General features: G+C 39.1%; 1 protein-coding gene across 4 annotated transcripts in view; it reads left to right on the top strand.

Moving 5' to 3' along the window:
* Window positions 1–12,035, top strand: part of ARAP2 (ArfGAP with RhoGAP domain, ankyrin repeat and PH domain 2) — a 188,209-nt gene that overhangs the window by 142,399 nt on the left and 33,775 nt on the right. Inside the window, exon 28 of one of the 4 annotated variants that reach the window (XR_011464504.1) lies at window positions 2,848–2,951. The exons of the other annotated variants lie outside the window; for them this stretch is intronic. The gene's annotated coding sequence lies outside the window, so the exon portion shown is untranslated. The remainder of the gene's footprint in view (window positions 1–2,847; window positions 2,952–12,035) is intronic. 4 annotated transcript variants of the gene reach the window in all.

Here is a 12,035-nt window from a genome sequence, read left to right as displayed (position 1 = left end):
ATGATTGCAGACTCTTAACTAGTAGTGACAAATCAGTGAGTTCTTAACTGTACCAGCTAGTCTATGTTTCTGTTTTTGTGATGATGTTTTGGTGTGTTCTGGCTAGTACAGTAGACTGGGTGGCTCATGGTATATGTGCGCTCAGTCATGTCCAACCCTTTGTGACCCCATGGACTGTAGCCCACCAGGCTCCTCTGTCCATGAAATTTTCCAGGCAAGAATACTGGAGCGGGTTGCCATTTGCTTGTCCAGGGAATCTTCCTGATTCAGGGATCGAACCTGAGTCTCCTGCGTCTCCTGCTTTGGCAGATGGATGGCTCATAAACAGAAATTAATCTCTTACATTCTGAAGACTTGAAGTCTAACATCAGCTGTCAGCCTGGCCAAGTTCTGGTGAGAGTCCTCCTCCAGGCTATAGACAGGGAACTTCTTGTATCCTTCCAGAGTGGAGAGCAGAGGGAGGAAGCAAGTTCTCTGTGACTCTTTGTTGTGGTTGTTCTTTAGTTGCTAAGTCATATGCGACTCTTTGTGACCCTGTGGGTTGTAGCCTGCCAGCCTCCTCTGTCCATGGGATTTCCCAGGCAAGGATACTGAAGTGGGTTGCCATTTTCTACTCTAGGGGATCTCCCCCCACCCCCCGCCCCACCAGGTATCTACCCAGCATCTCCTGCATTGGCTGGCGAATTCTTTACCACTGAGCCATCAGGGAAGACCCTCTGTGACTCTTTCAAGGACGTGAATTCCATTCCTGAAGATCCCACCCTCATGACCTCATCTAATCCTAATTACCTCCCAAAGGCCCCAAACTTCTTAATACTGTGTAGGTAGGTTTCAACATATGAATTTGGGGAAGCATAAATATTGGGTCCTAACTCTGCCCTTCATATCTTTTAATTACATAAAAGTATTTTTACAAAATGCAGACTTCTATGTCATTCTGGTCTTATTAGCATCAAAATAGAACAGGTGTTCATTTTGCTATAGAAATTAATCTATTCGACACCTGTACCTTATTTAATTTCTTTCTTCCTCCTACATATGATTTTGATTACATCCTCCATATACTGCTTAAGGATTACAGTAGAAGTTCTCTCTAGTCATATGATTGCTACAGTCCTCCCTGTCATATAGCAGCAGTCCTTGGGTGGTGGAGACTTTCGTCCTCCAGGGACATTTGACAATATCTGGAGATATTTCTGTCACACTGGGTGGGGTGGGGCTTCTGGTATATAATGGTTAGAGACCAGAGATGCTGCTAAACATCCTACAATACACAGGAAATCTCTTTACAACAAAGAATAATCTGGCCGAAAAAGTCAGTGGTGTCATGTTGAGACTCTCTCATTTGGATAATGTATGAAATCTGGTCTAGTTCGTGAATTCTGTAATTCTTTCATTTTAATGTTGAGATAAATGTTTTGAGCTTATGAACGAAGTCCTGTCAACATTATAAAATATATTAAAGGTTCTCATGGCTTTTCTTTTAGAAAATAAGTGATATTTTCATATTTTTGGGTGAGAATTTTCATGTTTTTAATATTCCTCTAAAATGTCTCTAAATGCTCCATGTTGCAAAATACTTAAAATCCCACACTTAGACATAATAACTTGGGCTTCCCAGGTGGCACAGTGGTAAAGAATCTGTCTGCCAATGCAGGAGATGCAGGTTCAATACCTGGGTCAGGAAGATCCCCTGGAGGAAGAAATGGCAACCCACTCCAGTATTCTTGCCTGGAGAATTCCCATGGACAGAGGAGCCTGGTGGGCTACAGTCCATGGCATCACAAAGAGTCAGACTCGACTGGGCACATACACACAGAATAATAACTTAGTTCTTATTTGAATGCTAATAGACTAGCCACTTGAATAAAAACAGATGAGAATAAGATCTTAAAAGACTATAATATAGAAGAAGATTTTGTACAGGTGGGCCTGCGGGATAATTCAAAGCAAGGAAACCATTAAGTTTTGTTAATCTTTGGGAAAAAAAAATCATCAGTGTTAGATTGAGCGATCACATATAAGTAAAATCTTTCTGTTGTTTAAGGGCAAGAAGAAGTGGTTGAGTGACAGACTGTGAATTGGCTCTACCTACAAACTGGGTAGGAAGATTGGGCATGGGATGCCTCACCTATTGTTATTTCCTCTTCTGGGGATTGTGACTGCATCCTGTCATGAAAGCATAAAGCTTCTGTAAGGTCCAGACAAAGCACCTTTCATAAAACCTGGGAATCCAAGCAATGGAAAGCAGCTTACGTGAAAGTTTCAGGGACCTGGATGGTGGAATATTCTCTAGAGTAACATGTCAGTAAACTCTTGTGTCACTCTCATCTCTCCTGCATTCCTCTGACAGCGTGGGAACTGTGAAACTTATCTCTGCCCCTGCACTCGTCCCCCTCAGCTCACCAAACCAGTGTGCAACTTGCTATTATGATAGCTACAGTTCTTTCTACCAGGAAATTATGTCCCTCTGCGTGAAAAAAAAAAAGTTTTAGAGTAACACCCTCAGGAAATACATTAATTAGACTATTTCATGTTAGTAGTTTATATATATTTTTGGTCAAAAACAGGATGTTTTTAATTAGAGCTTGATTTATATTCAGATTGTCAAAGTAAAACAATATTTTTGGTTATGGTTGGTTCTGCATCTGTCTTCTTTTAGGATTGTCATTTTAAAGAAGGTTTGGCCTATTGTTTGTTTTTAAAATCAATTTCTTAAGTCATAATTTTTTTCTTCCAGTTGTGTCTCACAGCAACCTGGGCTTACAAGTACTTCTTATGGGTTGCCCTGTGTCATAGATTTTATGTTGGCTAGGTGTGCAGCCTACTTTGTCTCTGTCTTGGCAGATGTCTCCTAAATCAATCACAAGGATCACTTTCTCCAGAATTATTGCTTCATTCATTACATGTACTACTCCTTAAAATTGGAATCTAAAAGGAAAATAATGAAAGTAAGTGTGATTTCTCTGTCAGTTTGTTAGCAGAAAAACTGAAATCATCTCAGAAACACGTTGGTTAAGGATTTCTTTTCCTTTCTTAAGATTTTCTTATTCTAACCTGCAGGCCAAGTAGATGTCAGGAGAGTTTTAAACAAGGGTGGTTGGTTACAACCACATTTTTCTCTCAATAATGAATTGCTTACGTGTTAGTATTTCATTAAAACATAAAGTAGCTCTGCCACGTCCTTTACATCCTGTCCCATCATACCTGATACCAAGTTGCCACAAATTTTAGTGTCTCTCTACCTATTGTATCTCTCCTTTATCTATACTCACACACTCATGACTTGCATTTTATTAATTGTATGATGATATTTCTGATTTTATGTAACAAATTAGAGGCATATATTTTTGTTTGACATTTTCAGTACCTTTTTGCTTAGTGAAGAATTTTATCAAATAATAAGTTTAGGGGTTTGAAGTGTTTAGGGGATTTAATTTTCCCAATTTGCTCACTTTATCTCAAGAGTTTAAAATATAGACATCACAAGAAAGAATAGATTTTAGAAGCATCCAACATTTACATTCATTTAAGGCAATAAGGAAATATACTTTACTTTTATGGAAGTATATGAAAGTAAAGGAATTTTCTGTTGTCTCTACTTAAATCACATATTAGTTTTAACATCTCTTTTACAAGTTAGGCATAAATTTATAGCTTCTGTAAGGTTCCAGATGGAGAAGGCAATGGCAACCCACTCCAGTACTCTTGCCTGGAAAATCCCAGGAATGGAGGAGCCTGGTAGGCTGCAGTCCATGGGGTCGAGAAGAGTCAGACATGACTGAAGTGACTTAGCAGCAGCTTAGCAGCAAGGTTCCAGAATAAATAATTTTATGTTTCAGGAGTCTTACTTTAAGCACTAAACTTCTTTAATATTACGCTAGTAGAAGTCTAGATACAACAACAGAATCAAGTTTTAATTATCTCAATGGGAAGAACTACTTTTAAGATAGAATATGTAACTCAAATGAAGATGCCTGTGGGTTTCTAAATTTAGATTGCTACTTAAGACAGATGCTTTGGAATTAAATATGCATTAGAATGCTGCTGCTGCTAAGTTGCTTCAGTCGTGTCCGAGTCTGTGTGACCCCATAGACGGCAGCCCACCAGTCTCCCCTGTCCCTGGGATTCTCTAGGCAAGAACACTGGAGTGGGTTGCCATTTCCTTCTCCAATGCATGAAAGTGAAAAGTGAAAGTTAAGTCGTTCAGTCGTGTCCGACTCTAGCGACCCCATGGACTGCAGCCTACCAGGCACCTCCATCCATGGGATTTTCCAGGCAAGAGTACTGGAGTGGGGTGCCATTGCCTTCTCCGATGCATTAGAATAGAATAGATCAAAATGCAACTGCTTCTGGCAAATTCAGACCTGGGAAGCTGAGCCATCCACTCTGGACTGACTTAGAAAATAAAAGAATATTCCAGCAAAAATAGTATGAGTTCATAAATCTTAGTCTAGCTGAAATAATTTATATTCCATTCCTCATCAAATCTTTTTAAAGCCAAAGATGTGTAAAAGTTGAAAATAAATCCAGTCCACTTCAAGTGGAGGGGTTTTCTCAGAAATTGATAACAGAATAGAAAAGTAAGTAGTGCTCTACTTTTTACAGTATGCTGTGTTGTCGTCAAATGTCGTGGAATCTCTGGCACTTTCCTAGTCAATCCTCCAGTAGAAACTGTATTTACAGTTTTACTGCTTATGAATAATCTAATTACAGAAGGGTGTCTTCAGGCTGCTTGTTCTATTAAGCATTACTTCTTCAATACAAGTAACAAAGTAAAACACACTAGGAAGTAGGGGGATATTTGACTTTTTCTAGATTATGTTCAAACAGTTCTTGAGTTTGGCTTCTACTCAGTCATAGAACTAAGTTTTATTAAATGTGAATGAATGTCATAAAATGAGTGAACTATATCAAATTCTGCTTCTTCCAAATTACAGCATGTATGTTCTATATAATCAATATCAAACAAAGAATATGAATAATTTTTAATTTGAAAGAGATTTTAGATGTCAGGCTGCAAATATTGCCAAATTTGTGGAATATTTTCAAGAGAAAAGAGGGCTTCCCTTGTGGCTCAGCTGGTAAAGAATCCACCTGTGATGCAGGAGACCTGGGTTGGATCCCTGGGTTAGGAATACCCTGGAGAAGGGAAAGGCTACCCATTCCAGTATTCTGGCCTAGAGAATTCCATGGACTGTATAGTCCATGGGGTCACAAAGAGTCAGACACAACTGAGTGACTTGCACTTTCAAGGAAATGTCTCATGAAAATTGCTACTTAGCATACACAAGCAGGGATGGAACTTGATCTTTCAGATAATGTGTAGGCTTGAGGAAATAGTCTTTTCCAGTGAAAGAAGAAGGGAGATCCATAGAGACACATTTGGTGTATATTCCCTTGTCATTGCTCAGATCATATATGAGATAATATTTATTGGGTGCCAGATGCTGGGCTGATGGCTTTGCATATGCCATCTCATTTAATCTTCCTCGTAGTCTTAAGAGGTTTTTTACAAGTATTCTCTAAGCCTCTAAGTAACTTGCTATGTGAGCTCTCACATAGGTTGTGGAGGAAAATTCAAAACTCATATTATTTTAAAAAGCAAACATGAAATTATTATTTTTTCAAGGACAGATAAAATTGAGTACATTCACGGCAGTATGGCCAGAGACTGAAATTATTATTTTTAAGAGCTAAATTATGAGACAGACATGACTTTTTATGTATTCAATGCCTAAATTTTATCTTTAGAGTTTTAGGGACATGAATAACAAATATGGACTGGGAGTAGTTAGAAAAACATGTTCATGGATGAGTTGGGTCTCCAGAAGTAGGAATAGAATTTGTATAAAACAACAATGGAATTCCCCTCAAGTACATTCAACTTGAGGGAAATTGATCAACATAAGTCGTGCCATAGAGACAAAGATCAGCTTTCCAAGCAGTGTATTATGATCAACTGACTTATAAATAAAGACCATTTTAACTTAATAGTTTATAGAGATGAGTAGAAGGAATCTAATTTATTTAGCCCTTGAAAAGTCAAGGAAAGAATTTAAACTTTTAATGTTAGGCAAGTGAGATATTGAGTAGTAGAAAAATAGAGCTTTGGAAAGGGGATTAACATGATAAAACTATCTGAATAGCACCAGTCTGGAATTATATGGAGTCATTAGACAAGCAAGCCATGAAGTTCTAGAATCCTGGAATCTGGATATTAAGTAGAAAAGGCAGGGGTCAGACAGATGATATTGGCAAAGAAGTGGAATTGAACCCCAGAGAAAATATCTGAGAGAAGAGTGGTCTGAATTGCTATCTGACTGGACATGAAGGATGAAAGCATAGTATGTGTTTTAGAAATATTCTCGGGTTATGTTTTCCCCTCTCCCCTGTTCCTACTGCTTCTCTGTCACTGTCTCTCTTCCCAAGACCCTCCCAGCTTCTCCACAGATGAGCTTTTATTGGGATCAGGGACCACTGGTTAGGAAATAGTGTTTTTGTCTAGGGCTTCCCTGCTGGCTCAGAAGGTAAAGCATCTGCCTGAAATGTGGGAGACCCAGGTTTAATCCCCGGGTCAGAAAGATCCCCTCGAGTAGGAAATGGCAACCCACTCCTGTACTCTTGCCTGGAAAATTCCATGGACGGAGGACTCTGGTAAGCTACAGTCCGTGGGATTGCAAAGAGTAAGAACTTAAATGTTTTCAAATGGTTTGGAAAAGTATTTTTGAGGGGCATCTGTTTCATAGTCCTAGTTATATGTCTGTTCTGTTTAAGTAACTAAATTTGACCATTCTGTGTTGTTTTATACAAGGGCTTTTCTAATTAATAGCAGAAGTACAGCACAATATAACTAAGAATACCAGTCTATTCTCTTACCTAGGGTTAACTCTAAAGAACCCTCACTGAACTCCCACTGATCCTTTCTTGCCCTAGCAAACACCAGGAGGGGTTTGACTCTAGTTATTATTGTTTAGTTCAATTCCTAAAATATGTCCAACTCTTTGTGACCGCATAAACTGCAGCACACCAGGCTTCCTAATCTTTTTTTAAATTTTATTTTATTTTTAAACTTTACATAATTGTATTAGTTTTGCCAAATATCAAAATGAATCCATCACAGGTATACATGTGCTCCCCATCCTGAACCCTCCTCCCTCCTCTCTCCCCATACCATCCCTCTGGGTCGTCCCAGTGCACTAGCCCCAAGCATCCAGTATCGTGCATTGACCCTGGACTGGCATCTCGTTTCATACATGATCTTAATAAGCTTTTTTGCCCAGGATGAGGCTGAGGAAGTGAAAACATAAAAGCAAAGTACCCCATGATTGAGAGACCACGTAGTACTAGAAGTTTGGAAAAGTGAATTGTTGAAAGGCATTTAATTTATAACCATTGTTACGTTACATACTGCTGCTGCTGCTGCTGCTAAGTCGCTTCAGTCATGTCCGACTCTGTGCGACCCCATAGACGGCAGCCCACCAGGCTCCCCCGTCCCTAGGATTCTCCAGGCAAGAACACTGGAGTGGGTTGCCATTTCCTTCTCCAATGCATGAAAGTGAAAAGTGAAAGTGAAGTCGCTCAGTCATGTCTGAACACAACTGAGTCATGCACTATGTCCCCAAAATGTATAGCTTCATCTTGTCCCTTAAATGGTGGATAATTTTCCTACTTATTTTAACATTGTTAGAGCATACAGAAATTTTATCATGAGAGCTTTCAGAAATTCTTTTAGGCTCTCTATATTTATCATAGAACTTTATATTTCAAGTTTATTTTTGCTCTTCTTTATGAGTCCCTTAATAATATATGCATGAAGATTTAGCTAAGAGGACTTCCCTGGTAGTCTAGTGGTTAAGACTCCACACTTCCACTACAGGGGACTTGGGTTCAACCTCTAGTCAGGGATGTTCCAAATGCTGTGCAATGTGGCCAAAAAAAAAAAAAAAAAAAAAATTGAAGGTGAAGATTTAACTAAGATACTCAATTGGTAATGGTAGTTTAGTCATTAAGTCATGTCTGACTCTTATAACCCCATGACCTATAACCTGCCAGGCTCCTCTGTCCATAGAATTTTCCAGGCAAGAATACTTGAAGTCAGTGAAGTCGCTCAGTCATGTCCATCTCTTTGCGACACCATGGTCTGTAGCCTACCAGGCTCCTCTGTCCGTGGGATTTTCCAGGCAAAGTTATTGGAGTGGGTTGCCATTTCCTTCTCCAGGGGATCTTCCCAGCCCAGGGATTGAACCCAGGTCTCCTCACTGCAGGCAGATTATTTACCACTGAGCCACCAGGGAAGCTGTATGTACTCAATTACATATGGTTTATTAAAATAAATTTTAATAAATATGCACTCAAAGGTAACAACAATGTTTTTGTCCTAAGCCTGTTTTCTTTTTGACCTATGAGTAGTTTAAACACTAGACATATGATTATTTCTTACTGGTAAAATTAGAAAGCTTTATTAAACTGAACCGGAGAAGGCAATGGCACCCCACTCCAGTACTCTGGCCTGGAAAATCCCATGGGCGGAGGAGCCTGGTAGGCTGCAGTCCATGGGGTCGCTAAGAGTTGGACACGACTGAGCGACTTCACTTTCACGCATTGGAGAAGGAAATGGCAACCCACTCCAGTATTCTTGCCTGGAGAATCCCAGGGACAGGGGAACCTGGTGGGCTGCCGTCTATGGGGTCGCATAGAGTCGGACATGACTGAAGTGACTTAGCAGCATTAAACTGAACAAAAATCTTAGAAAGGTATAATCAGAAGGTGTGAATGGAATTGGTTTGGCTTAAGCAAAATGTAACATCTGTATTTCACAACTTGATTATAATTTAATGTTTTTAAAATACCTATTTCTAAATCAATAGTATTATAAATATCTTTCTCCACTTTCACTTTCTTATTCTAAATCAGCTGAATCTCTAAGCCCACCCAGTGTTTTCTAAATTGCTTACTGTATTTCTCCTATCAGGATATATAAGCATTGTTTGTTAACCTATGTTTACTCTGCCTCTAACACTGCACTGCAAGTCCAGAAACCATCTCCTTGGGTATTATTGTATATTATTAGAACCAAGTGCATACTAGACTCTGAATACTTCATGAAGAAATGAATTGATGTCATATGAATTTTGTGGAATGCCAGGGACCAGCCCCGGCTGATCCAGGGTATTCGAAGGAGAGACGGCGTAGGCGAGGATCAGGAAACAACTGCTTAATTAAACGTTAATTAAGGATATAAAGAGTAATAGAATAAGGATAGCTCAGTGAGGAAATTTCAGTGAAGAAAAGAGGCTGAAATAAGGATAGCTCAGTGAGGAAATTTAGTGGAGAAAAGAGGCTGAATAATTCAGCCAGAAGGTGAGAGAAAGAATGACATGGGGAGACCAAGTTTCGGTGAACAAGGCCCGCACTTTATTTTCCAAAGTAGTTTTTATACCTTAAGTTATGCATAGAAGATAATGGGGGAAGGGGTAGAGTCATGCAGCAAGCCAGGCTTTCTTCCTGCAAACTTATCATATGCAAAAGCTTAGGTGATTTGCATCATCTTCTGGCCCAGAGGCCTGTTAACATTTTAAGACACTTTCTTCAGAAAATTTATTTTTCTCTAAAGGTGATTGGTCAGGAGCCACCCTCCAAAAGCATTAGATAAAGTTGCATTCCTACAGAGCAAAGGTGTGGTGGGCTATAACAAGAAAAAGAATTAACTCAAGGGTCCCAGGTTACAAACATTAAAGCTACTACTTACACCAATTATATTAATCAATACACTGCCAGGGACACAGCAGGTAAGGGATATGGAAACTTAGCAGCAAACATTGGCCCAACAAGTGAAAATCCCTTCACCAATACAATTTTTAATCAATCTTTTAACTACTCAAAAGAATCTGTGTTTAGACAGTTTAGAACATCTCCTGCCTCTCACAGTTGGGAGGCTCTGAACAATCACATGTGACCAGAAAAACCTATTCAGGCAGGCTAGAGGATTTCCAAAGGAGTTTGTAGGTTAAACACTGTCACACCCAGGAATTATTAACTGGAGCTGTAAGCTAACTCTTTTTTCAGAGAGAGGTAGTGGGGGACAGCCCCCCGTAAAGTCAGAGGTATAGGTGAAAGCACAAAGCAGAAAGTAAGCAGATTCTGGTTTTGGGGGTAGATGGGGGACTCCTGAGGCTCTATCCCGCCTTTGCGTATGCCGAGCCTCCTTCCTCATGACCTTTGTCATGGGCAGAGTTCCTCATGCTGGCTCCCGGCAGTGATAGAATTCCAGTTGAGCTATTCCAGATCCTGAAAGATGATGCTGTGGAAAGTGCTGCACTCAATATGCAATATGCACTCAATATGCAATATGCCGGCTCCCAGCAGTGGAACACTATCTTCTCACTGCATTAAAATAATCTTTCAAGTCTTTTAATTGGAAAAGTGTTATTTTTAATTTAAATAGAAGCTAGTTAGCTATAAAATACTACTTGAAATATTTTTTCTATGAAATTGACTATTAAGAGATTGTTCCAGAAGACAAATTTTAGCAGTGTATTTTTCAGAAATTATTTTAAAATCACCAGCTCCCTAAAAGAACCTATTTTAGCGTGGCATCATGATTAAAAGAATGTTTTTGTGGTAGTATGCAGATCATGAAAACTACTTTTGTTTGTTTATGGTTAAGATCAGTGATGTGATTCAACATATTGATGTCTGCTTCCAGGTTGTCGTCCCGTGCTCATATCTGAGTTATAAGGCAGTACTTCAAATTTTTCTAACTTGTTTTCTTATACTAACTATAATTGTGAACATCTGTGTATCATTTGCTGTTTGATTAAAGGTTTTCCCTAACCAAGGGATTGCTAGGTTTAAGACTAAAAAAGTTCTTTTTCTAAAATCATTCAAGTTATCTATAATTTTTAGAAACTATGAGTGAATACGTAAGAGTTTCATCACTTTAATACCAGGAAATTGCTAAAGGTCTTGATCCGGATGTGGTGTCCCTCCCTACATCTTTTGAGGACGCCATCTAATGTGAGGGCCACAACAGTCTGCAGGATAAGTGTCATTACTCCTATTCTACAGGAAGAGCAGGAGTTGACCCCAGAATGACCATGTCATGGCTACTTGGCTTCAGGTTCCTTTTCTTTCCTTTGTTCCTTGTTTCTCAAGCAGACAGTTAAATAATGTTGAGATTTTAAAAAGAAAGTTGTACCCAGAGGGATGGTATGGGGAGGGTGGTGGGAAAGGGGTTCAGGATGGGGAAAACATGTACACCCATGGCGGATTCATGTTGATGTATGGCAAAACCAATACAATATTGTAAAGTAATTAGCCTCCAATTAAAATTAATAAATTTATATTTAAAAAAACAAAAAGTTGTAAACTGGAGATATAGTGATAAATTTATTCACGATAAATTTATAGATTCAACGTGATTTTATTATCAAAAATGTGGTTTTTAATGGAACTGTTTAAATGATTTCTAAGTGTGCTTAGATGCATTATTGCATAAGCGTTATTGGACATTTTGCCTTATTTACCCTTACCTGTTTCATAGATATAGGAATTTTTCTAATGTCTGAAGAATTACTGAATTCCTAAGTCAGAATTCTAGAAGAGATTTCTCTTTTACCTGTGTATTTTTTATTATTTATATGAGTACTATTCAAAGAGGTAAAATGCAAGCTGATGATATAATTTTAAATTGCCTAGTAGCCACATTTAAAATATACATATATAAATACACATATATATCAGTTTAGTTCAGTTGCTCAGTCGTGTCTGACCCTTTGCAACCCCATGAATCGCAGCACGCCGGGCCTCCCTGTCCATCACCAGCTCCCGGAGTTCACTCAGACTCACGTCCATCGAGTCGGTGATGCCATCCAGCCATCTCATCCTCTGTCGTCCCCTTCTCCTCCTGCCCCCAATCCCTCCAGCATCAGAGTCTTTTCCAGTGAGTCAACTCTCCGCATGAGGTGGGCAAAGTACTGGAGTTTCAGCTTTAGCATCATTCCTTCCAAAGAAATCCCAGGGCTGATCTCCTT

This window comes from Bos mutus, chromosome 6 (assembly GCF_027580195.1).
Source record: "Bos mutus isolate GX-2022 chromosome 6, NWIPB_WYAK_1.1, whole genome shotgun sequence".
Lineage (NCBI taxonomy): Eukaryota > Metazoa > Chordata > Mammalia > Artiodactyla > Bovidae > Bos > Bos mutus.
Note: the sequence above shows the minus strand (reverse complement) of the source record. Positions and strands in the feature narration are given on the sequence as shown.